This window comes from Mus pahari, chromosome 9, assembly GCF_900095145.1.
Source record: "Mus pahari chromosome 9, PAHARI_EIJ_v1.1, whole genome shotgun sequence".
In the NCBI taxonomy this organism is placed as follows: domain Eukaryota; kingdom Metazoa; phylum Chordata; class Mammalia; order Rodentia; family Muridae; genus Mus; species Mus pahari.
In genome coordinates this window covers 34,226,807-34,254,556 of record NC_034598.1, presented here as the reverse complement: position 1 = coordinate 34,254,556, position 27,750 = coordinate 34,226,807, and the positions used below count along the sequence as shown (strand labels likewise).

Sequence of the window (27,750 nt, the reverse complement as noted above, 5' to 3'; positions counted from 1 at the left end):
ACACACACACACCACACATACCACGCATACACACACACCACACACACCACACCACATATACCACACACACATACCACACACATACCACATATACATACTACACACACACACCATATACACACACACCACACATACACACCACACACACACACCACACCACACACACACTATACACCCACACCACACACACCACACACACCACACACCATACACACATACCACATATACCACACACACACACATACACACACACACACACACACACACACACTCATCCTTTGCTTAATCTTGTGTAGGATGTGGTGGAAATAAATGCCTTTGTATTTTTGGCGAGCCGCAAAGGAGGGACCCATGAAGGAGCCTTGTTCCTGGGCAGAGAGACAGAATTTACCTCAGACTTGTCTTTAGTTTCAAACTTAAAGCACACTGGCGGCAGGAACAGGAAAGGAGTGAATATTCTCCCAGGAATAAAGGAAACAGGAAACTGAGTGCACCAGAGACAGGTGAATTTAGCCCACCGGTACCCAGTCCTTGGAACCCTTAGATTATGCATAGCTTGTGCCTTCTCTCTCCTGGGGGTGTCCAGGTTAAAAATAAATTGGGGCTGAGAAAGTGTCAGAGTTCTAGGTAGGAATGGCTACTGGGTGCCGCTTCCCTCTATGAAGTAGGTTACTACGTTCATCAGGGAAATTTTCTGTTGAGTTATAATTACATGGCTAATTAAGAAAGGGATTATTAGCTATATTAGATATGCCATAAAGAGAGGCACATCATTTTTCTTTAATTTTGGAAATTCACCCTTTTTTTTTTTCTTAGAAAATTTCTCGCTGGGAAATTAGATATTTAGTATGTTTTCTTACTCCTCCTCTTCTCTTACCTCATCCCTTAAAAAAAAAAAAAAAAAGAAACAGGCAATGTCTTCCTAAGTTCCGAAGACTGGTTTCAGACTTCTCCTTCCTCAGTCTCTTGAGTGGTGGCATTTGGGTGTGTGCCGGCATGACTGGCATTTCTTTAAGTGAAATGAATCAAATGTTTTGGGTTGTTTTTTCAATTCAGGGTCTCACTAAATAGCTCTGGCTATCCTGAATTCATTATGTAGACCCTGCTGGTCTTGAACTCACAGAGACCAGGCTGCCTCTATCTCTCCAGTGCCAGGACTAAGCACTGAGTGGAAGGGATGATGTTTGTGCTTATTTTCATAAACAACTGTCTCTAGGCACCACAGAAGTGCCCTCCAAGGACAACTGAAGGTCACCACAGCCACCATATTAATGCAAGACACCCAGGATTGCTTTTGAGTCAAAGGAAAAAAAAAAGATGGAACCAAAGACCATTATCTTTTATTAACTGCTTAACATCTGCCAAATGCTTTATGTCTCATTTAGTTCTCCCAACACTCCTGTGAGGTGGTGATGTACTCATTAAATGGGCAAGAAAACAGCTCCGAAAAGTTACATAAATTATTCAAAGTCCTGGAGCTTGTTGGTCCCAACCTTGAACTGCAAGCTCAGGTCTTTTGACCCTGAATTCTTGTGCTAAGAATCTTCTCTACTTAAGATAACTTAACATTAAGTCAAATGTGTGTGTGTGTGTGTGCACGTGTGTGCGTGTGCGCGTGTGTGCGTGTGCATGTGTGTGTGTGTGTGTGTGTGGTTTTATTCAACTTGTTTTGAGATTGTCACAATCATGTCTCATGTAACTGGTGTAATAAGCCCTTCCACTAGGCATAAAGTAACTCTACAGAACTCCATTTGTCCAGACCCAACTCTGTTTTCTAAAACAAAGGCAAGACAACCAGAAGGCTCCTAGTAGTAGCAGAAGTTAAAACGCACCACGAAGGATTGCTCTGTTTTTTCCTATTTCTTCCTCACTTCTGAGAACACAGACATCACATGACAGATGGTGAACTTTGATACCGTCTATCCTTAGACCTTCTAGAATGGTTTAGGCATTAAGTAGGCCAGCACCTAAAATCAGGTCACCTCAATCAGGTGCTTGGCTGATCAGCACAATGTCCCCGAGAGGGCTGGCTACCGTGTTTGCAGGGTTCAGGGCTAACACATGTACATGAGTCTCTTCCCTCTTAACTCCATCACAGGCACAAGAGCATCAGCCTGTCCTGGTATTTTTATGAGAGATGGTGCCAGATACCAAGCTTATTCCATGCATGTCTTTCACTAAGCCTTTCTCAGCCTTGTTACCTTGACCTCTAGTGCTGAGGAGACTTTGTTTTGGGGGCCTGTCCTGCGTGTCTGTGATGGTTTGTATAGTCTTGGCCCAGGGAGTGGTATTGTTAGAACGTGTGACCTTGTTCGAGTAGGCCCGCCACTGTGGGTGTGGGCTTTAAGACCCTTGTCCAAGCTGCCTGGAAGCCATTCTTCTTCTAGTGGCCTTCAGATGGAGATGTAGAACTCTCAGCTCCTCTTGAACCATGCCTGCCTGGATGCTGCCATGTTCCTACCTTGTTGAGAATGGACTGAACCTCTGAACCTGTAAGCCAGCCCCAGTTAAAGTCCTTATAAGAGTAGCCTTGGTCACGGTGTCTGCTCACAGCAGTAAAACTCTAGCTGAGGCAGTGTCTAAGGATATTCAGCAGTACCTGAAAGTTTCACTTACTAGCTACCTGTTGTATATGCTCTAATGGCCACAGCCAAGATCATCATCCTTCTAAAGTATTGCTGAGGGGCCAAAGACACCCACTCACTGAGAACTGTTTGGCTTCTTCAAGGTCTTTAGGAGGTAGTACTATTGACCTAACATTATTGAAGGGATCACTGGCTCTGGGAAGTCTAAGGAAGATGTCTAAGCTACCATGATGGTAAGCTAATGAGCTCAATGGCTGTAGGCCAACTTAAGGCATGCAGATGACTTCAATGCAGAAGACCACGGCAGTGCATGAAGATTGCTTGCACATAGTGGATCACCTTAACGCACACATATTGCATTTATGCATGTAGACTGCCTCAAAGTATGTATCTTGCCTCAATGCATATAGACAACCCCAATGCAGCAGGTCACCTTAATTCAGTAGACTACCTCCATGTATGTGTATGCCTCCATGTGGGTACACCACCCCGATGTGTATGAATTGCTCGATGTATTTGGATTTCCTCCATTTCAAGGTTTCTTACTCTGTGCATGAAATTCACATATTAATTTCATTGCTCCTTTCCCCTCCACCTCCCCTACTCCCCTCCTGTACACAGTGAAGATGGAGGAGTGACAAGAAGTGGCCTTACATGACACGTCACCCAGAGCTTGTACGCTCCCACGATCTTTTATTCAACAGATTAATTCCATTTTAATTGGAATTTTGGAAACTAATGAAAAAAAATTACAAGTGTTACTTGGTACAGTCTCAGGGTTCTTGAATCTGTCTGATTTAATTTTAACCAATTAGTGTGCCATTACGGAGGGATATTATGCTTAGAATCAATATTAAGCTAAACACTAATATTTTATTCAGTATTAAAAATTTATACAAATGGTAACACAAGTGCTTTCTCTAAGTGAGAGAAAATGCTTCCTTAGGGTGATTCCAGCAAGAGAGAAACTTGTATCTTTTTAGGAAACCATTGCTATTAAGCTTTACATAGGTTATTGCTTAAATGAAGGAGACTTAATTGAATAAAACTTATTTTCTTTTATAATATGTGAGTTTTTCAGGATATTAAACTTTCCTTTTCAGACCTTCAGTATAATCTTGTGTTAAGATGGTAGTAGTCGATGCCTGTCCTTTAGGACCAACCCCAGCAAATCTACTGTTAACACTTGTCTTCATTCTAGGGTATTGTTTCTTTCCACCCTTTTCTTCTTTATTTTTTCCATTTGGGTTGTGTGGTGGCTAGTGTTAACTGTCAACTTGACAGGACCAAAAACGAGCTGGGGACGGTCCTGTAGGTATCCCTGTGGGAGATTATCTTGATTATGTTAATTGATGTGGGAAAAACCCTGTAATTATCGTGAGCAGAACCATCCCCTGGGCAGGAACCTTGGTCTATGTAATGTAGAGATAGAATGCTGAATACTAACTTGTATCCTTCCCCTTCTGCTGATGGATACCATGTTTCCAGCGGCTTCAAGCTCCTACTCTCTTGAGTAGCCTACCACAATGGGCTGTTCTTTGAGCTGTCAGCCAAATGAAAGCTTCCCACTCTTAACCTGTTTTTCTCAGGATATTGTTTTATAGCAACAGGAAAAAAGAAAAAACAAAGGACTGCTTATGCATCCTTTTTGATTTGTATATACTCCTCGGTTGGAATTTGAACCCAAATATGTGCAGATTCTGCTTTGGATGTCTTCCTGGCAAAGATGAATACATCTAGGTACCTTGTAGCAAGCCTAGGCACATACTGAACTAGACAAGCACCCAATAGCTGCTTAGAGATAGCTTTACTAGGCGTGGTTTACTAGGCGTGGTTTCTCATGGGATTCAAAGCTGTTTTCCCCTTAGTGTTCATTTCTAGTTCTTCACACTCCCCAGGGCAACTTGCAGACGCCGCCTCCACCCTGATTGCTATTTCCCCTGCTTACACAATTCTACTTTTGTCTCTTTGGTATGTTTTTTTAAGCTTCCGAGAGAAAGGATAGACAGAACCATTTCTGCGGTGTAAATCAATTATGGAACTTATTTCCCAACTTCTCCGTCAAATATTCGGAAGCTCTCTGGAAACTCCACCCTTTAAAAGGTCCCTGACTTTGGGGATTATTATAGCTCACCTTTCAACCTTGGAATTAGAAGAATTTGGCTCCGTATTTTTTGTGGTCTCCCAATTGGGTACACGGGATCAATCTTCTTTTTCTTTTTCTTTCTTTTCTTTTTCTTTTCTTTTCTTTTCTTTTCTTTTCTTTTCTTTTCTTTTCTTTTCTTTTCTTTTCTTTTCTTTTCTTTTCTTTTCTTTTCTTTTCTTTTCTTTTCTTTTCTTNTCTTNTCTTCTCTTCTCTTCTCTTCTCTTCTCTTCTCTTCTCTCTCTCTCTCTCTCTCTCTCTCTCTCTCTCTCTCTCTCTCTCTCTCTTTTTTGGTTTTTCGAGACAGGGTTTCTCTGTGTAGCTCTGGCTGTCCTGGAACTCACTCTGTAGACCAGGCTGGCCTCGAACTCAGAAATCCGCCTGCCTCTGCCTCCCGAGTGCTGGGATTAAAGGCGTGCGCCGCCACCGCCCGGCTAGGTTCAATCTCCTAACCACACTGTTCTATGACTCGTGAAGGAAGGTGGTCAGGTGAGAAGGCTGTAAGAGTGGGAGGGCAGGGAGGAACTGTGAAGACACGGGTCTTCTGGACATGCTAGGGCTGTGGGCGGCCCTCAGAGGAGACTGCTAAGACACGAGTTCAAGCCAATAGAAAGTCCCTTTTGGCCAGGAGATTACACTAGGTGTTCTGGACCCCAGTGTATCACGGAGGATTTCCCAGGGTGAGCTTTTAAGCACAAAACCATGTTCTGGGTTGACATACTTCCATTAACAAGAAGTGGAACTACAAAAGCCAAAAAGCAAAGCTAGTATGTTGAGAGACTTTCTCAGAGTTACGGACTTTGATGGACTATCCCTTTGCTTCCCCTTTGGCAGGAGGTACTGTCTACCTGCTGAGTTTTACGGCTGGCCTGAAGGGGACTTCCATCTTGGAGGCGGTAGTACTAGGGCCTGGGGCCCTGTTACAACAGGACAGCTGTGATCCATGAGCTCAAAGCAGCTGTGGCTACCTGCACACCATCATGGGGCTGGGAAGAGCTCATGAGGCCCCTGCTCCGGATGGAGAGAGTTGATGGCTTCTGGGGGGAGGGAGAGTCCGTTTTCTTTAAGGGTGTGGCCCTGAATAGGCCAACCACACTCTGGCGTATGGCTCCATGCCCAGGAATATATGGGCAGTACAAGTTGGACTCGGTGGGTTATCTTTCGTTTTATTTATTTATTTATTTATTTATTTATTTATTTATTTATTTATTTATTTATTTTTGGTTTTTTGAGACAAGATTTCTCTATATAGCCCTGGCTGTCCTGGAACTCACTCTGTAGACCAGGCTGGCCTCGAACTCAGAAATCCTCCTGTCTCTGCCTCCGAGTGCTGGGATTAAAGGCGTGCGCCACCACCGCCCGGCTTTCATTTTATTTTTAAAGAAGGTTGAGGTTAGGGTCTAAATACACCCATTCTTGTACTGTGGCCTTCCTTAGTTTTTGTCTGAAGTCCCTATTTGCTATGCCTCTGTGTCCCTCCCTTTCCCTCTCTCTTCATCTCCTGGTCTCTTTCCTCTACCTATGAATATATATATATATATATATATATATATATATATATATATATATATATATATATATATATATATATATAGTACATGAGGTTGGGAAGGGAGGGTGTTATGGGAAGGGGAGGTTGGACAGGATTGAAATATACTGTAAGTCTGTGTGAAATTCACAAAGAATTCATCAAACTCTATTTCAAATATATACACCCTGAAAAGCTTGCCTAAAAACCTAAGGGCACAGTGACAGTTAAAAATAGGTTTGCAAAGTCAAAGCAGGGGAAAAAAAACCCTCAGAATAAATAGGACTTACTGAAACATTAGAAGTCAGACACGTGTTCAGCAGAAGTATACTTACCATCACAAAGAGAATATTTCACATTTCATAGGTTGACTTTTCTAAAATACAGGGACATTTGAATTAGCTGTTTTTATGTACACAGCTGTTCTGAAACTCCCTTTAAAAAGCAAAGGCCGATGCCTTAATAAGAGGCATTATGACACAGACCTATTGGAATCAGGCTTATGAAAAACAGGACTGAAAAAGTTGAAATGCCTGCTGCATACACTGCAAATAGATTTAATTAATGGAAACCCCAAAGACAGAACTTCTTTAAATAAGCAATTGAGTAGGGAATTAATAGTGTAAATAGGACCCTGACTTATTAGCACAAGTTCCTCCTCCCCCCAGTCAGAGATGTACGGGCAAACACACACCCACCTATGCTTTAAGTTAGGTATACACACATGATGACACATGGTGACTATGGGGCCCTAGCACATTTAAAGCCTTTTAATAATTTGTTCACAGACTGGACCTATGTTTACCTTTGCTTTGCAAATGCTGTATTTATGGGCAGATAAGATATGGTGCTTTAAACATGTCGTTTCAGCCTTATGTACAATTTTTAGACACAGAATAAACCATTTTTTCAGGGACCCTTTCTGAGCCCTTCCATACATCCAATCTATATGCTAATACCAGAATATTCTCATGGTTTATTATTAAGGGTTCCCTTAAGGGCTTCTACTTTGTAATGTTTTGTTGAAGTTACTCTGTGTAGTTAAAGGTAATAAAAGCCACATTTGTCTAAGAGTTATCTGTAATTCAGCCTTCACATATATTCAGGTATGCGCACTTCCCCAAGCCTGGAATAAACGAAATGCTTACAATATTCATAGCTACACACAGAAGGCATTTCTTTAAAATATGCATCAGAACATTAAATATAGAAATAAAAATAAAACATGTTGTGGACTGAAATTAACACATACGTTTGCGGGCAGGCAAGGCAGAGTCGGAATGGGGAGAAGAAAAAAAAAATCTACCAACATTGCTCCTTTTCTCCAAAAGTTGATTTTTTCCTGTTCACACTGACCTTTGACCTAGCCACTTGCAGGGTGATCCTGCATTTTTGAGTTGAAGACAGCTGTTGCTGGGGCCAAGAGGGGTAGATACTCCAAGTGGGCGCATCTGGGAAGAACAGGAGCACTACCGAACAGCAATCTGTCCATTTCTAAATCTTCCCATGATGTTTCAGGGACCACATGTCAGTTTGGTGCACAAAACTCTACTTGTGCATAAAATATGCAGGGAAGACTCATGTTATTTTCATGATCCCAACTCCTATGTAGGTCAAGATGACTCAAATTCTAGATCAGAGGAAACATGTTCAACTACAATTTATAAAACCCATGATGTAATGTTTAAAAATGGAGTGTTCTTATTTCCTTCTTTTTTTTTTTTTTTTTGTGAAAATGCAAACACCCTTAACACGAATCTGGTTGTTATTCATATGGTGTGCCATCTTTACGTAAAGCAACGTTTCTACATTTAAATATATGTATATATATATATATATATATATATATATATATATATATATGTATGTATACACACACACACACACATACACACACACTGTAGAATGCAATGCTAATTTAGTCACACAAATTAGTACTTACCATGCGAAAGGGAAAAATAGGCTTCAATTCCATTTTCATTACTGAAGACAGCCTGGTGAAGGCTTCTAGATGCCTCTTTGTTGAAAAACCTAGGAAGGAGATGGAAGCAGGAGACACACAGTGAAGAGGAGAAACTGCCCGTACAATATTAGCTCCATATACCAGTGGTGATTCTTCATCAGGAGAAGCATTGCCCAGCCATTTGGTAATCTCCCAAAGAATTAGAGCAAGAGGGGCTGAAAGTTGGAGCAAGGGGAAAAGGGCTGCCCTTGGAAGCAGGACGCTAGAGGAACCCTCCTCGAGGGGTTATTATTATTATTATTATTATTATTATTATTATTATTATTATTATTTTATGTTTTAATCATGTAGCCTGGACTGGCCTCAATTATTATTATTATTTTTAAATCATGTAGCCTGGGCTGGCCTCAACACTTGTTACATAGCTGAGGATGACCTTGAACATCAGCTCCCATGCATCAATATCCCCAGTGCGAGGACTACAGGCAAGCATCAGCAACATGCCTGGTTTTATACAGTTCCGGGGATGGAACTCAGGGCTTTGTGCATGCTGGGCCAGTCTGTGCCAACTGAGTTCGATCCCTGCTCCCATGCCCTCTCAGTAGGATTGTTCTGATGACCCAGGGAGGTGAGGAGTGGAGAGATAATCCAGTTAAAACAAGGGCTGTTGCACTGAGCTAAGATTGAACTAAACTGGCCTCCAAATTTTCATGGGTGGCTCGAAGCAGGCCCTGTCACAGTGACCTGCACAGTAAGCTACACATGTACACAAACACATGTACACATGTGCACAAACAGACTACACATGTACCTAAGAGCACCTTTTGCAGGTCCAGCCAGTTACAGTCATTGGCCCTCCAGCCAAGCGGACACTGAATACTGGCAAAATATCATGTAAGGCAAGTGCCAGCTGCCACCAATCGGTGGTTTTGGGTTGTCACTGTCTTTTCTCTAGTTATAACTTATCTATTGGAAGGATGGAGTCTGGACGTGTTTGTCTCAGAGTATTGTTGGGTCATAGGTTCTCATTTCATTCTCTCTCTCTCTCCCCCCTCCATGTGTGTGTGTGTATGTGTGTGTGTGTGTGTGTGTGTGTGTGTGTATGTGTATGTGTGTGTGTGTATAGTGCTGGGGACAAGGATAAAATTAAACTGTTAGACACCACTGATCTCAGCTTTTTTTTTTTTTTAATGAGGTACTTATTATGTTTGTACCCTGACACATTTTACCTTAAGATTTGATATGGTTTCCAAAAGTCAAGTTAATAAGATATGAGTAACAATCAGAAAACAACATTGAGAATAAAAAAGAAGAATGCACATAAACACACACATACATGCACACAGAGAGACATATACATGCACACACTCAAGTGCACACACACATATACATGCACACACATACATACATGCTCACAGAGAGACATATATATGCACACACTCAAGTGCACACACACATAGATGCACACACATACATACATACATGCTCACATACATGTACATACAGGAACAAGCACATTACACATATACACAGATGTATACATGTACACACTCAAGTCCATACACACATACATGCATATATACACACACATATGCTCACACATGCATGTACACACATGTATACACACACACACACACACACACACACACACACACACACACACACTGGCCAACACAGTCAAAGTAGCTAAAAGTAGTAGAATTTGTATTTGAATTTCTTGGTACTTTGGGGGCGGGGGAAAGAAGGCATAAATTTTTACTATCCCTCAGAAGAAATCATGTTACTTTATCACACTCTCTAGAGAAAGCAAGTATTTCATCCTTCTGGCATGAAATCTATTCCTAGAGACTTTTTCATGTGCAACAGCACAGAAACGTTGAGATAAAATGGACTCTTCATAAATAGGAATGGCTATATGAAAATCGAAACACAAAGTAGCACTTTTCTATGGCGTCAGTGATTATTTCTGTGAAAAGGGCGTTATTCCTAAAGACTATCTTGAAGCTTGGCTTGGCAGCATCACAAATATACTAGAATATTCAATTAGCAAATCATTCCCGTCTTTCCTCTCTCTGGGCCTTCCTAGCAGACAAGAAGTGGTCTCTGCCTCTGTCTCTGTCTCTGTCTCTGTCTCTGTCTCTGTCTCTCTGTCTCTCTGTGTGTGTGTGTGTGTGTGTGAGAGAGAGAGAGAGAGAGACAGAGACAGAGACAGAGACAGAGAGGCAGAGGCAGAGACAGACAGAGAGACAGAGAGAGACAGAGACAGAGAGAGACAGAGAGAGAGACAGAGACAGAGAGAGACAGAGACAGACAGAGAGACAGAGGCAGAGAGAGATAGAGAGAGACAGAGGCAGAGGCAGAGACAGACAGAGAGACAGAGAGAGACAGAGGCCAGAGGATGACTTTGGCTGTGGTTTGTCAGGGGTCACCCATCTTGTTTCTTTGAGACATCGTCTCTCACTGGCCCGGAGCTCACCAAGCAGGCTTGGCTGGCTGGCCAGATGGTGAGCCTAGGGATTTCCTTGCCTCTACGTCCTCAATGCTGGGTTACAAGTACATGGAAACACAGCTAGCTTTTTGTGAGTATTCATGCTGGCCCAAATTCTTACCAACTGCACTCTGCCTTCAGCCCCACAAAGATTACTCCCTTATAAAACCCTTTCCTCAGCACTGAGGAGAGCCTGCTGGGGACTCTAGGTCAGCCAGTGATCATTAATAAACAGGGCACTGAACTGGAAAGATGAACTGGGGACCAGCTCTGAGATAGTTCCCACAGCCACACAGCCACTTCATGGGGCTGTTCCAAAGGGGGAGGGGGAACAAGGGAACTGATCTCACAGGATGATCAACCCAAGGAAATAATGTGAGGGAAGCTCTCTTCTCCAACCCCATGCTTCTCTTGGCTTCCGTAGAACCTCACATCCTGTCTATCAGAAAATTCACCTAACTCTCACCATCTCTCTTCTTTCCATTCCCCTCCCCTACAGCGACAAGGGTCGTAGGCAGCCTCTTGCCTGGCAGCAGTTTTATTCAAATCAAGAATCACTGATATCTTTACTGAGGTCAGATTCTCAACTTCACCTTTTCCTGAATTTGCTTGTCTGTCCATACCTAAAATCAGTGGAATTACCACTCTCTCTGGCTCAAAGGCTGTGTTATTTTTATTTTCCACCCCAGGATGGTACTTCCCCACTTCCCATGAATTAAACTGAACATGGCTGCTCTGTACATTGAGGCTTGGTTCCCTATTTAACATTCAACGGCATTTCCAGAGCTCATCCACCCTCTACCACCCCCTTCCACTTCCCAAACTCCACATTTCTGTTTTCTATGTGATCTGGCTCTTCTTCCTAAACCTCAAAATTCTCCTCCTTGAGAATTCTAACAGCCCTCCCAACCCACAATATACCTCCACAGAGCCGAAGCCAAAGCACTCCTCCCATAACACTTCCTAAGAGCTGAGATGGACATGGACCACTTTACCCAGGATCTCTGTGGTGACACTAATCTATCTCCCCACACTGCCACCACCCCCTGGAAAGGTTGGTTCCTGTCTCACAGACCCATGTTAATCATGTTCTTCCATCAGAAAGTGCTCATCTTTTACCTCCTCCACTGTTCATCTTTTACCTCTTCCCCTTCCTTCTGGAACCTTCTTAAATCCTTGGGTAAGTTCTCTGCAAAGCAAGGACACCCTAACCATTTTACTGTGAAAGTAGTGTTTATGGTCCCTGGTTTCGTTTGGGATGATTCTAACTCAGCAAGGTCTTTTCTCTTGGGAAGTTCATAAGCCACCTAGGGACACCCTACTGATTCACTGGGGGGTCCCAGTCTACTGAGGCATAGTGGGCATTCTATAGTAAGTCCATGGTTTTCAAAAGCACCGTGGAGGACTCTGAAGATAGGGGTCAGGACACTCTAGAATATATGTTCTGATTTGTGAGTGGTAACAGTAAGACTGCCCAAGTTTGTTAGACAAAAAGAAAGTGAGGAGAGATGATAAAATAAAAAAAAAACAAATAAATAAAATAAATACTTTTTTGGGGGGGGGATGTTATCTTATTTCTCTTTGTTATAAATATAAATTGGTTTGACCCTTACATAGAACTTAAAAGCGTACATAGGAGGGAAAGGACCCAATTTGGAAAAATCAGATCACAAAACGCACTCGAGATTATCTTATAACTATGTCTTACGGACCAAGATGTTCATGATACAAAGCCCACGAGGAACGGAAAGATCTTTTCCTTGTTCATGGCCCTAAGGGCTAGCAAGTGTAAGATAGCACACTGTTCGCTGAATGGAGCAAACAAAGGCAGACCTATTCATGTATCTTTCCAGCTCCCTTCGCCCAAACCTCACTTTTCCTTCTCATCCCAAACAGAGGTAATCACCAGGGCTCACCTCCATTTTCTCACCTCCCATCGCCTGCTTGGTTTGCTTCAGTTTAACATCTGAGTTACCACCCGGTCATGGGTGCTGAGACAGTGACCTCCGCTGCGCATTCTCTCTGGAAGGGATCAAATGTCCAAGCTGTATCAGGGGCAGGGAGGGAAACAGGCTGCGTGCGGCTCCTTCCACAGAGGTCTCTGAACACGAGTGCTTCCACTCTCCAGCCTGTGGGTTCCTGCTCACACGCAGCAATGCCAACCAGCAGGGGAGGTGTCAGTGCTTTGTGGACAGTTCTAGGCTTATTTACACTAGACACGAATAGGTCACTGATAGCAGAAGCCGGTGGGGCTGGGCCAAGGAGCCCGGACTCCAGGCTCACATTCTCTTTCCGGTTCAGACCACGCACCATGGTACTGCCCCGTGCTCATACGATACCCATTTTTCTCTCCTCTCCCCGTGGTCACTAAAGTGTCACACGCTCATATTTTATTTTCTTCCTGGGTACAGTTTAAAGACACGTGTAAAATCGATCAGGTAAGACCATGAATCAGAAAAGAACCCCAGGCAGAAGGAACGACAGCTATAGTTTTTGGTCCGTATTACTTTACGATTACTTATTAGTATTTCAGAAAAACCATTTTCTACTGATCAGTGCTTTTCACTTTTGCTCAAGGGAAAAGGTAAGTAAGTAAGTAAATAAATAATAATCCCGAAGTGTCTCAACATATACAAAGTGGTTTTTTTTTTTTCCTTTCTTTTTTTATTCTTTCTTTTTATTATTTTTTTAAAGACTGGATCTGTCTCAGAATTTGTAATCCTCTTGGATCTGTCTCGCAAGTACTGGATGTGAGTCACCATACCCAACAAATCCCAGTGCACCCGTCCTGTGTCTTTGAAGAAGTTGACTACTCCCACTTTTTGGAAACTTGCTCCCAGCCTACTATGGCGGGCCATTTCTGGGATCTCCTTCTGTTTCTTTTGCTGTTCTTTCTTTCCTCCTCTGTCCGGCCTCCCCCCAGGGCAGGGCCGTTGTGGGTTTGACTTTCCTGAAGTCTTTTGTCCCAGAGTCCTTGTTGACTCATTTTACAATCTCTCTCTCTAACCATATCCATCCCGACCTGACTCTGGAGCGGGGAGATGACTCATAAGTTTATATCTAACCCCTCATCCTCTTTGGTAAACTCCACACCCACAATACAATCCCGAGTCTTCTTGCGGTGACCTGTGATGTCATCACCCCCCCCCCCAGCCTTGAATTCAGAACCTATCCCTGCTTTCTGACAGTTCCTCATTGTTTCCACGTAGTGTAATTGCTGCGTGGTGCATGCCCCACGCACTTCCTTCCCAACCCCCTTGACTCTATATACTTAGTAACTCACCCACATCACCTTCCGCCCCCCTCGCAATTATCATTATCTCGCCACTGGACATACTCAACTGCATCATATAACTTTTACCCCTTGCTAACTCATCCTTCAGATTGTAGCCAGAAAGACGATTTGAGAATACAATAGGTAAGTAACTGAGCGCAATTCTTCCACCAAGCAGAAACAAGAACGTAAAGCCCCAGCCTGCTCACTAGTTCTGGCTTTACTGCAGATTATTGCATATGGTCAGAGAGGTTTCCACCGCGATGCCTTCCCCCTCCCCCCAGTACATCCAGAATCAGGCAGGTCAGCCCTCCCCCTCTTTTCCTACATTGCGCATGCTCTCTCCTGCTGGAGGATTTTCTTATAAACCTCCACGAAACTGGCCTTCTAGGTATGGAGGTGCTTGTATACCATTTACATCTCATGTTCCGGGACCGCCTAAACTTTCCGCAGCATTTGTTTTTGTTTCCTATCTTTAGTCATGACAACATGTTACATATCCTAGCCTGGACTTGAACTTCTGATACTTGTGTTTCCAACTCCACAGTGCTGGGATTGCAGGCGTGCACTGCCACGTCTAATTTCCGTGGTGCCGGGAACCGAACCAGGGTTCTCTTGCATGCTAGGCAAGCGCTCTATCCACTATGCGACGTCTCTGTCACTGCCCCCACCCCCACCCCCGAAACACTTAAAATAATTGCAGTTTCATGTTAACTAACGCGTGTCAATTTTTTTTTCTCCCCGACTAGTCTGCAGGCTAAATAAAGGCAGGGAACCTTAGAGGCGATTTACTACCTCCCAACAGTGTCTGGCAGGCAGCTGGTCGCCAACAAAGATGTTTCATGGAAATTAAACACAGGTATGTAGATTCGGTGAAGAAAATGCGCACAGTCTCAGGCTTAAACTAGCTGAAGACAGAGGGGCACTGAGATCATATAAGGCCACTAAGAGCTTTGGGTAGGTCTAAGGAATTAAGGCAGGCGGGCTTTCTTGTCACCCAGGCTCAGAAACAGGTGGATTAGATCAGTGGAGAGGAGTTTTTTTGTCTTGTTTTTTCTTTTTCTTTTTTTTTTATTGAATATTTTCTTTATTTACATTTCAAATGTTTTCCCCTTTCCAGATCTCCCCTCTGGAACCCCCCTATCCCATCCCTCCTTCCCCTGCCTCTATGAGGGTGCTCCCCTCCCCACCCACCCACTCCTGTCTTCCCGCCCTGGCATTTCCCTACACTGGGGCATCGAACACCCTCAGGCCCATGGGCCTTCCCTCTCACTGATGTCCCACAAGGCCATCCTCTGCTACATATGCATCTGGGTCCCTCCATGTATACTCTGGTTGGTGGTCCAGTCCCCGGGAGCTGGGGGAGGGGGGGGCTTGACACTGTTGCTCCCTCCATGGGGCTGCAAACCCTCTCAGCTCCTTCAATCCTGTCTCCAATTTCTCCACCGGGGACCCCTCATTTAGTCCAATGTTTGGCTGCAAACGTCCACCCCTGTATTAGTGAGGCTCTGGAAGAGCCTCTAAGGAGACAGCCACATCAGGCTCCTGTCAGCAAGCACTCCCCAGCATCCACAATAATGTCTGCGTTTGGTCACTCTTTATGGGATGTTATGGGATGCGTTAGTGCTTCTTAGAAGGGAGAACAAAATACTCACAGGAGGAACTATGGAGAAGTTTTTAAAAACAGACTTTTCTCTTCCTCAGGAACACCCTGCTTTGTTACTTACTAAGTGCTAATTTGTAGCCTCATGCTCTCCAATCCTAGATTGATAATCTCTGTCATTGCCTACTGTGGAGCTAGAGACACTGCAGAGTGAAAAGAGAGGACTTCGGCAGGAGAGGTGCTGGGGCGAGGAAGGAAGGAAGGAAGGGAGAGATTTCAAAAAAGGCAAAAGCAATTGTGAGCACCCGCTGGGGGTGCCTTTTTATATGCTTGCCTCTACTGTCCTTGTAATTACTCCAAATGTAATATAATTGTCCCCACTTCCATAAGGTGACAGAATTCTAGCAGCTGAGTAGGAGTCTCCATAACTAGGCAAAGCTGTCACGGTGCATGAGTTACTTTTGCTTAGTTGCAGCCCAAATGCAGACCTTCTGAGCCTCCAGTTAAGAAAACACACATTTTTAGCTGGGCGTGGTGGCTCACGCCTTTAATCCCAGCACTTGGGAGGCAGAGGCAGGCGGATTTCTGAGTTCGAGACCAGCCAGCGTGAGTTCCAGGACAGCCAGGGCTACACAGAGAAACCCTGTCTCGGAAAAAACTAAAAAATGAAAAAAGAAAAAAAAAGGAAACACATTTTTGCAAAGGAGATGAGTTCAGGTCATGATGAACTTCTGGAGTTACAGGGGGTTAAAACCACACTGAAGCAAGAAATACAGTCTGATCTGGTGTGTTGGTTTGAATATACTTGGTGGCACACAGGTGGAACTATTAGGAGATGTGGTCTTGTTGGAGGGAGAGTGTCACTGTGTTGGTCGGATTTGAGGGACCCTGGTGCTCAAGCTTGGCCCAGTACAGAAGAGACACACTCTCCTGGTTGCCTTTGGATCAAGACTCTTGGCTGTGTCTCCAGCTCCATATCTGCCTGGACACTGCCAAGTTCCCTCCTTGATGATTAAAATAGACTGAACCTCTGAACCTGTAAGCCAGCCCCAATTAATTTCCTTCCTAAGAGTTGCCTTGGTCTTGGTTTCTCTTCACAGCAATGGAAACCCTAGCTCAGGCATCTGGATTTGGGACAAAGGAGCCAGTGAGAAACACATTTCACTCAAGAAAGAAAGAAACCTGTTCGTGTGATTCATTCAGCGTCCCACCATCAATGCCACCAAAGCATCTCCTGTTAGGGGAAGGTAGTGACTATATTTGCACTCTTAAGGAGATAAGCTTGTGGAGGCTCTGATGAGGTCCTGAGTATCTCAGGAGAGTCAGCTTCCTAGCAGCAAAAGTTTTCCAAGTCTTTCATTAAATAGAGTGTACCTGCATACAAGACAACGTGGAATTGTGGCTTTGTGTATGGAGGTGTTTGCAAGGAGACCTGATAGCCTGAGTTTGATCCCCCAGACCCACAAGGTGGTGAGAGAGACAACCAGAGAGACCTCAGACACACATGTGTGGTGCAACTTGTGTGTGCCCTCTCTTGCACACACACACACACACACACACAGACAGACAGACACACACACACAGAGACACAGACAGACAGACAGACAGACAGACAGACAGACACACACACACACACACACACACACACACACATGGCTGTTTGGGAACACCCTGGTCTCTGACTCTACTAGTGTAATACAGACTCTTTCCAAATATCTACTGCTGATAAAATTACAATAAGTCAGGAACTGTTAATTACAATCACCTCAAATCCTGGTCATTTGCAGCATATTTATATCTTGTTTTAGGCCCAGGAACAGAAGCTATGTTCAAATAAGTTGGAAATATCACCTCCCTGCTTTTTAGCCTGGCAAGCAAGCCTCCTTCTTTAAGTATTTTCTATTAAATTACACATACATGTATTCATGCAGATGTATATATAAAATATGACCCTCTGTAAGGCATAGCTGACTTCTTTTTTTCTCTTCTACGTTGGCGGCTGAAAACCTGAGAAGAAAATTTGTTGCCATCTTCCAGCGAGGGGGTTGAATTTCTTGTCATAAATTTTGAATATGAATCTCTCCCCTGGCCCCACCTTGAGTTCTTAGCCCTGTTTTTTTTTCCCCTTAGTCTCATTTTTTTCTACCTATTTGGAATATATTTTATACTACACTGCAGTATGTGCTTTTATTACTCTTTCTCTGTAAGCCTTAAATCCTTTCCTGAATATAAATAAAATATATAACACTTATAGATAGTTCCTTTCCCCCTATGGAGAGTTTCAAAATTTTCCAAAGACAACATATAATTGGTTACCATCAGCACATAAGCATTAAAATACTGGTACTAAACAGTAATTGATTTTTGTGATATTTCATTTGTAAGTACAATTAGATGTTCTTAATATTTAATTGTTAACCTAAGCTCCATGGAACCTTTAAGATTTTATGATAAAAATTGGGACCTTTAACTTTCAATAAGAAAATCTTTCAAAATTTTAATACAATTCTGAAGGGCAAATCTGACTCCCCAAGTTTTACAATTGCTTTGCAGTATACTAGCCCCATGAGACCTTCTTGATCTTGGCTTTCCACATTCAACTAACTGATCCTATGTTTGCTGGGTAGTTGTTAGGTGTCTGATATTGTAAGAGATGCTGGGGAGGTACAGAGAACATGACCGGTGTGACCTCTGGCTTCAGGGAACTTCTGGTCTGGTAGAGAGGAGGGTAAGCATCCATCATTGGTCAGCTTAGTATAATAAAACAAAGTGGCAGACTAGAAATGACAAATAGGTGCTGAAGCCTCTAGAGACTCGTGGCTTTGTAGGTTATCAATAGTAACAACAACAACAACAACAACAACAACAACAACAACAACCAAAAACAGAAAAAAACAAGTAAATGAAATTTGGTAGGCAGGAAAGGGTTCTCTGAGGAGGTGGGGTTCTACTAAGTTTATTCATGGTCTAGGGAAAAAATACTCCATGAGATGAAGAAGATAATCCAAAAGACCTTGAGGAAGACCAGGGCTGCCATAACACAAAGCTTCTCAATCTCTATGGGACCATGAAAGGCAGCCTCTTCTCTGGTCAAGTTAGGTTTAAACCCCAGAAACCCAGCAGATAATTCTGCAAGGAATGGCAGGTGTTTGCCATGCTCCCAGACACTAGGCTCCTGACACGAGGAGGTCCCAGCTCCATAATTCTGTGCAATGCCCCAAGCTCCTGGTATTCTGTCTGGACTCCACCCCCACAGTTACCTGGCAACAGCCAGGTATGCTCCTTCCCACAGTTGCCTGGCAACAGCCAGGTAGGCCTAGCCGACTATAAAAGGGGCTGCTTGCCCCCTCCTCCCTCTCCCATTCTCTTGCTCTTACTCTCTTACTCTTGCCTCTTGCTCCCTTGCTCCCCGTCTCTCCACATTACCTCCCCACCCCCACATACCACCACATGGGCATGGTCTGCCTCTACTTCCCTACTCTCTCCCTCTCTCTGCCTTTCTACAATAAACACCTTAAAACTATGGACTGTCTCTTCTCATTGGGATCCACTGTGCTGGAGCAATAGAGCAGGTCTTCCACTAGAGAGTCCCATCAAATCTCCCACAGGAGGCCTCTCAGTGTTCCCAGACACAGCTTCCACCAAACCAAGCTGTCTGCCCAAGCAAGCCAAGACACTCTCCCTCAGGAACCAGCTGGAACTCTCCAGTTCAGCTGGAACTCTTTTCTGCCCTTTTCCCTTCGACCCTGGGCCAGAGTCATCCACCAGGTCCCCTATTCCTTTCTCAGCTCTTCCTTGACATCTGTGGTGCTGGAGAGTCTGAGACTGCGCCTCTCTACTCCTGAAGAGGGGTCCTGTGGCTTCTCACAGCACCCCCCCCCCTGCAAGGCAAGGGGTGTGTGCAGTCAAACTTCCCAGTCCTGCCTTACCAAGCAGCCTGAGCCCCAAGCAGATGTGGGACACCCCCTTTAACCTACAAATCTCTAAGAGACCACAGATGCCAGCACAGACTACTCTACCTTCTAGGCTTAGATTTTTCAAAACCCTGTTTAATACGGGTTCTCAAACGCATCGATCCCTCTTCTAGCCCACTGTCCAAAGGCAGGGGAGAAAGGATGGTGAATAGGACAAGGGGATGTGGACCTGTTTAGAAGTAGTTCTTTGGGGGCAATTCTAATCTCTGTTACCAGGATACCAGCAGTCCAGCTCAGTAGTGTCAGGATACCAAACACAAATCAGCAGTGGTGGCACGATCCAGCAGAAACAGCCAGGCCTCCTCAGAATTGACATGAGTCAGCAGGAGTGACCAGAACCAGAATGGATGCCAGGAGACGTCCTTTGCTGTGCTTCTCTCAACAAAGTGAAGACCCGAGACCAACGTAGTGTGGCAAGGCTAGCTAGGCAAGTGTCCCATCACTGTCTACTGGGTCTTACTTATACTTTCCCAAATGACACATGTCCTCTCGTGGATATTGCTCAGCAAAACATCATGTTGAGTCTGCATCAAATGACACAACCAGAAATTTCCACTTCAATACACCGAGAAGGAAAGATATTCCATGATAAAACCAAATTTAATCAGTAATATCTATAAATCTAGCCCTACAGTAGATGATAGCAGGAAAACTTCAACCTGAAGAGATTAACCACATCCAAGAAAACATAAGGAGCAAATAATCTCAGACTAGCAAATCAAAAGAGAGGGGAAAAACCCACCCCGCCACAACAAAATAACAGAATCAACAAGTATTCTTGATTGTTAACTCTCAATGGCCTTAATGTCCCAATAAAAAGACACAGGCAGATTGGATTAAAAACAGGAGCCATCCTTTTGCTGCATCTAAGAAATACAGCTTATCATCAAGAGTAGATAAAAGAATAAAAAGATGGGAGAAGGTATTCCAAGCAAATCAACCCAAGAAAGAAGCAGATATAGCCATTTTAATATCTGGCAAAAATACACATTAAAGCCAAACTAATTCCAAGAGATAGGGAAGAACACTACATACTCATTAAAAAAAAAATCTACCAAGAGGATAATGCAATTAAAAATAGATATGCACCAAACACAAGGATGTCCAAATTAATAAAAGAAACACCGCTACAGCTAAAAATTACATACCGACTTCCACACAAGTGGTAGTGGGAAACTTGAACACCCAACTCTCACCAATAGACAGGCCATCCAGACAAAAGCTAAACTGAGAAATGTTGGCACTAAATAATGTTATACGTTAGGTAGACCTAATAGATATTTGGAGAACATTTTACCCAAACACAAAAGAATATACTTTATTCTTAGCACCTCATGGAATTTTCTACTAAATTGACCACCTACTTGGACACAAAGCAATTTTCAGCATATACAAGAAAATGGAAATAGTACCCTCCCATCCTGTGTGATCACCATTGATTTAAGCTGGATATCAACAATAGCAGAAACAACAGAAAGTTTATAAACTCACGGAAGCTGATCAACTCGCCACCAAATGAACAATGGGTCAAGACAGTAAGAAAGAACTTCAAAGACTTTTAGAATTGAATGAAAAAAAAAGAAAGAAAGAAACACAACAGACCCAAACCTATGGGACACAGGGAGCTTCTAAGAGGCAAATTCATAGTACTACGTGCCTATTTAAAAAATTAGAGAGATCTCTTATTAATAGTTTAATGGCATACCTGAACATTCTAGAACAAAAAGAAGCAATCACACCCAAAAGGAGTAGATAGAAAGAAATAACCAAACTCGGCTGAAATCAATAAAATAGAAACAAAGTAACAAATAAGAAAAATACAAAAAAAAAAAAAATCAAGAAAACAGAGTTACTTCTTCGAGAAAATCAATCAGATTGATAAACCCTTAGCGAAAGTAGCAAAAATACACAATGAAGATCAATAAATTAATAAAATTAGAGACAAGAAAGGGGCCATCACAACAGACACCAAGAAAATCTAGAGAATCACAAGGAGATACTTTAAAAATCTGTACTCTAGCTAGTTAGAAAACCTAAAAGAAGTGGACACATTCCTTGATCTATGACCAATCAAAGTTAAATCAAGATCATGTAAGCAAGATAAACAGAGCTAAACCTTCTAGTGAAATAGAAGCAGTAATAAAACGTTTCTCAATCAAAATGCCCAGGGCCAAAGTGTTGAAGTCTAGAATTCTACTAGAATTCTACTAGAATCTTCAAAGAAGAACTATGCCAACATTCCTCAAATTATTCCACAAAATAGAAACAGAAAGAATATTGCCCAATTCTTTATATAAAGAATTTACCCTGACACTTAAACCACATAGAGAGACAAGAAAGAAGGAAAATTAAAGACCAATTTTCCTAATGAACATAGGTACAAAACTTTTCAGTAAAATACCTGCAAATTGAATGCAAGAACACATGAAAAAGTTACCCACAATGATTGTATTGTGTGTCAACTTGACACAGGCTGGAGTTATTACAAAGAAAGGAGTCTCCCTTGAGGAAAGGCCTCCATAAGATCCAGCTGTAAGGCATTTTCTCAATTAGTGATCAAGGGGGGAGGGCCAACCCATTTTGAGTGGTGCCATCCATGGCCTCTCCATCAGCTCCTGCCTCCAGGTTCCTGCCCTGTGTAAGTTCCTGTCCTGACTTCCTTTGATGATGAACAGCAATATGGAAGTATAAACTGAATCAATCCTTTCCTCCCTAACTTGATTCTTGGTCATTGATGTTTGTACAGGAATACAAACTCTGACTAAGACAATGATCAAGTAGGCTTCATCCCAGAGATGCAGGGATGGGTCAGCATTCATGAATTGTAATCATAAAGTGTAATCCATCACAAAACAGACTGAAAGACGAACACATGACCATCTCATTAGATACAGAAAAGGCCTTTAACAAAATCTAATATCCTTTCACATTAAAAGTCATAGAGAAACTGGGGATATAAGGGTTATACCTGAACATAATAAAGGTGCTTTATAGCAAGCCCATGAATGGGGAGACACTCAAAGCAGTTCCACTAAAATCAGGGGTGTTCCAATGTTGTTTACTTTCTCTACACCTATTCAACACAGTAATTGAAGCCTTATTTAGAACAATAAGACTACTGAAAGAGATCAAGGGAATACAAACAGGAAAGGAATTTGTACATAAAAGACCCTTAAGAACTCCGCCAGAAACTTCTACAGCTGATAAACACTTTGAACAGCGTAAGAAGATACAAAATTAACACAGAAAAGTTAGTAGCTCACTTATATACAATTGGCAGACTGAAATCAGGAAAACAATACCTTTAACAACCTCAAATATATATCTTGGGGTAACTCTAAGAAGATGAAAGACTTTTATAATAAAAAATATAAAATGTTGAAGAAATTAATTGAAGAAGACATCAAAGGATGAAAATATCTCCCATGGATCAAATATCTTACATGGATCAGTAAGATTAATACAGTGAAAATGGTCACCCTAGCAAAAGCAATCTAGAGATTCAACACAGTTGCCATCAAAATTTCAACACAATTCTTCACAGAAATTGAAAGGACAATTATCAGTTTCTTAAACAAGGAAGCAAACAAACAATTCACTCACATGCGAGTGAGTGAGCAAGCTAGCCCACGCACGTGTGTGTGCGCGCACATGTGCACGCGCGCGTGCGTGCGTGTGCACACACACAAACTAGATAGCTAAAACATTCCTGAACAATAAAAGAACTTCTAGACATGTTACTATCCCCAGTCTCAAGTTGTACTATACTTATAGAAATAAAAATATCATGGTGTTGTCATAGAAACAGACTCATCAATCAATGACATAAAATTAAAGACCCAGACAAAAATCTACATAGCTAGGGATGCCTGATTTTTGACAAAGGAGCCAGAATACATACTAGGAAAAAGACAGAATCTGCAATAAATGGTACTGTTCAGATCTGATGGGTATCTGTAGGAGGCAAACAGTTCTATATTTATCATCTTGTATAAAACTCAACTCCAAATGATTCAAAGACCTCAATATAAATCCACATATGCTGAAGCTGATATGAGAAAAAAGAGGAATAGTCTTGAGGTCATTGGGACAGGAAAAGGCTTTCTGAACAGAACATCAGTAGCACCGGCATTAAGATCAACAACTAATAAGTGGGACTTCATGAAACTGAAGAGCTTCTGTAAGACAAAGGACACTGTCTTTTGGAAAATAAATAATGGCAGCCTACAGATTCCGGAAAGATTGTCTCCAACAACACAGTTGATGAAGTATTAATATCATATCTCTGTGTGTATTTCTGTGTGTATGTATGTGTATCTATGTGTGTGTATCTCTGTCTGTAGATATGTGTGTGTGTATATCTTTCTGTGTGTATGTGTATGTATCTATGTGTGTGTATGTGTGTGTGTGTGTGCGCGCACACACGCGCGCGAGTGCACACGTGTGTGCGTGCATACCTTTGCATGTATTCCAGGGATTACACTCTGGTTGCATTCAGGTTGTTAGGTTTTCCTAGACATGATTTTTACCTGTGGTGTCATCTTGACAGACCTGAGAGTCTACCATCATAAGATGATGTGGGAGAGCCAGTCCCACAACACCCAGAGGCAGCTCCACTCCCAGGCACTCTAACGCACTGGGGATCAGAGGATCCCAGGATCCCAGGACCCCAGGGCCTTGGTCACACCAGGACAGCCGACAAATTTCTAATTCCTCATATATTTGAGTTTCAATCGATTAGGATATGTTGGTAATGTTAATTTTCATATTAAGAGATATTAAGGAAAACTGTTACTTCCAGTTAATTTTCTCGTTAGAGGTGGAATTCTGTTTGTGTGGGTTTGATGAAAGATTACTTTCTTGCTTCTTCTAGGGTGTAGTTTCACTCCTTGTGTTGGTGTTTTCCATCTGTTATCCTTTGTAGGTCTGGATTTGTGGAAAGATATTGTGTAAATTTGGTTTTGTCATGGAATATCTTGTTTTCTCCATCTATGGTGATTGAGAGTTTTGCTGGGTATAGTAGCCTGGGCTGGCATTTGTGTTCTCTTAGGGTCTGTATGACATCTGCTCAGGATCTTCTAGCTTTCATAGTCTCTGGTGAGAAGTCTGGTGTAATTCTGATAGGTCTGCCTATATGTTACTTGACCTTTGCCCTTACTGCTTTTAAAATTCTCTCTTTGTTTAGTGCATTTGGTGTTTTGATTATTATGTGGCAGGAGGAATTTCTTTTCTGGTAGAGTCTATTTGGAGTTCTGTAGGCTTCTTTTATGTTCATGGGCATCTCTTTCTTTAGGTTAGGGAAGTTTTCTTCTATAATTTTGTTGAAGATATTTATTGGCCCTTTAAGTTGGGTATCTTCACTCTGATAAACTAACCTTCCCTGAATGGTTAAAGGCTTTGGTGAGCAATAATTGCATGCCAATTAAATTCAATATCGGTGTCTTAGTCAGGGTTTGTATTTCTGCACAAAACATCATGATCAAGAAATAAGTTGGGGAGGAAAGGGTTTGTCTTAGTCAGGGTTTCTATTCCTGTACAAACATCATGACCAAGAATCAAGTTGGGGAGGAAAGGGTTTATTTAGCTTATACTTCCACATGGCTGTTCATCACCAAAGGAAGTCAGGACTGGAACTCAAGCAGGTCAGGAAGCAGGAGCTGATGCAGAGGCCATGGAGGGAGGATACTTACTGATTTGCTTCCCCTGGCTTGCTCAGCCTGCTCTCTTATAGAACCCAGGACTCCCAGGCCAGGGATGGCACCACCCTCAATGGGCTGAGCCCTCCCCCACTGCCTTACAGCTGGATCTCAGGGAGGCATTTCCTCAAGGGAGGTTCCCTTCTCTGTGCTAACTCCAGCTTGTGTCAAGCTGACTCACAAAGCCAGCCAGCACAAACAGCAGTAAAGTCAATTAGATGAACAACCTGTCATCAACAGTAACACATATCAGGTTCTCAAAAACAGTTTATTTGATTTTGGATCAGAGTAAAACATTGGGCTGGCTGTAGTATTCTCTCTTAGAAAGATCAAAATTCGAACATACTTATTTTAAATGTCTTAGATGTACAAACATTATTTTGCTAACTTGTTTCCATTCTCTCTGTCTCTCTCTGTCTCTCTGTCTCTCTCTCTTTTTTTAATGATCATTTTGTGTTTTGATTATTTTTGAAGGGGACTGGCCTTGAACTCCCCACCTTCCAGCTTCTGACTCAGTGCTCAGATGAATGGCATGCACCCCAATGTCCAGCTTTCATTTTCTCTTCCTCTTGACTCCTTGAAAGTTCATCATGAAGGCAGCTAGGAGAGACCCTGCCCCCTCATAATTGTCGAGGCAGTGTTAACTTTGTGTGTCATTATTGAAGGACTTTTTGCAGTGTCATGAAATGTGCAACTCACATAAATGCATGTGTATGTTTGTGAGTGTGTGTATGCATGTGTGTGTGTATATGTGTTTACCTCTATATGTGCATGTGCATGTATGTGTGCATGTGTGTGCATGTGTGTGTTTGCCTCTATATGTGCATGTGTTTGTGTGTGTATGTGTGCATGTGTGTGTGCATATGTGTGTATATATGTGTTTACCTCTATATGTGGATGCATTTGTGTGTAAGTTTGTATATGTGTACATGTATGTGTGCATATGTGTGTGTGTGTGTATATATATATATATATATATATACACACACACACACACACATATTTACCTCTATATGTGGATGTGACTGTGTATATGTTTGTGTATGTGTACATGTGTGTGTATGTGTGTGCAGTGTTGCTATAGCTACTGGGTTTACTAAACATACAAGTGAACAATATGCTACAAAACCTCTGTTGGAACACAAACCATGTCACTAAGTACGAAAGGAGTTATGTAACGACCCTTCCATAGTGTCTATGATGATTCCCAGTCTATTGCACAGTGGATGGTGGTCTACAGATCAAAGTTCACCCTGCCTGTAAATAGAGGAGCTAGGTCCTGTGACAGAAGCTAGGATTGCCCCACCACAGTTTCCCTTCAATCTTGTCCTCCCCACCTCCCCACTGACACTTTCAAGACCAAGTGAGGTTTCCAACAAGGGTGCTCTAAACTCTTCAGGCCTCTGTTTGTTTAATCTGCCTACAGTTTTTGCACACTCTGAAGGAAATATCGCCATCAACCATCTGGCTCTTGCTTGTTTGTTTAATGTACCCTCAATAATTTCTGCATATTCTGCAGGTAATACTACCCTGGAGGCCTGAGGGCTTGGGTTCCCCTCCCAAAGCTTCAGCTTGAGGATCCAGCTCAATCCTGTTCCTGTAGGCCCATTTCAAGTTCCTAAGTCCCCCCTGTGGGCCACCTCTTCGAAATGAGCAAGCTGTGGTTCTGATGCAAGTGCCCACTCCTGCAGATGACCCCCTGTCCCCAAGAGCTTCAACAGTGAGGGTTCCAGAGCGGAGCACAGACCGTGTACTTTTCTTCAGAAGAGTCCCAAGAGCACTGCTTACCAGTTTCTGAAGTAAGCACAGAGTGCCCCATGGGACTGGCTGTGACTGACACTCAGTGCAAACATTTGCTTTGCTGGACTTGCCGAAATTAGCAAACAGAACATTACAGAAGCCAAGTGTTTGCTGCAGCACCACTGCTGTGCGCTGGTAATTTCACTTTAACTGGGTGTCCTTTACTGGATCTGCAGACTCTTCCTGTGTTTCCTGGATGATGTTCATTTTATCTCCCAATTAGATGGAACAGAAGCATCTGGAGGTGGATGGAACTCACTGCTATCTCAGTAAACTCCAGGCCTCTTCCTGCAATTGGTGGTTTTGTTTTTTTGTTTTTTTTTTCCCCTGTAGAGAAACATTGTAGATGTTCATTTAGGTCTGTTACCCTGTGGCTGTGCTGTAATTACATACACCAAGTCCTAGTTTCCTTTCTGTTGCTGTGATAAAATAACACCATAAAAAGCGACATGGAGGAGGAAAGGGCCTATTTGGCTTATGAGTCCAGATTACAGCCGGCCATTTCGGGGAAGTTATGGAAGAAATTCAAACGGTTATCATATCCAATCCACAGTCAAGAGCAAAAAGGGATGGATGCATTCTTGCTTGATGCTCCATTAATAATCTTTTCTTCTTCTTCTTCTTCTTCTTCTTCTTCTTCTTCTTCTTCTTCTTCTTCTTCTTCTTCTTCTTCTTCTTCTTCCTCCTCCTCCTCCT

General features: G+C 42.6%; 1 protein-coding gene across 3 annotated transcripts in view; it reads right to left on the bottom strand.

Annotated features, from left to right (window-relative positions):
• The window catches only part of Rhobtb1 (Rho related BTB domain containing 1), a 132,584-nt gene extending 119,725 nt beyond the window's left edge, over nt 1–12,859 (bottom strand). For 2 of the 3 annotated variants that reach the window (XM_029542623.1, XM_029542626.1), the window contains exons 1-2: nt 12,624–12,859; nt 8,199–8,287 (exon numbers count right to left, since the gene is read on the bottom strand). The gene's annotated coding sequence lies outside the window, so the exon portion shown is untranslated. The remainder of the gene's footprint in view (nt 1–8,198; nt 8,288–12,623) is intronic. The other variant, XM_029542624.1, reaches the window with a different exon arrangement.
• Between the last annotated feature and the right edge of the window lie 14,891 nt (nt 12,860–27,750).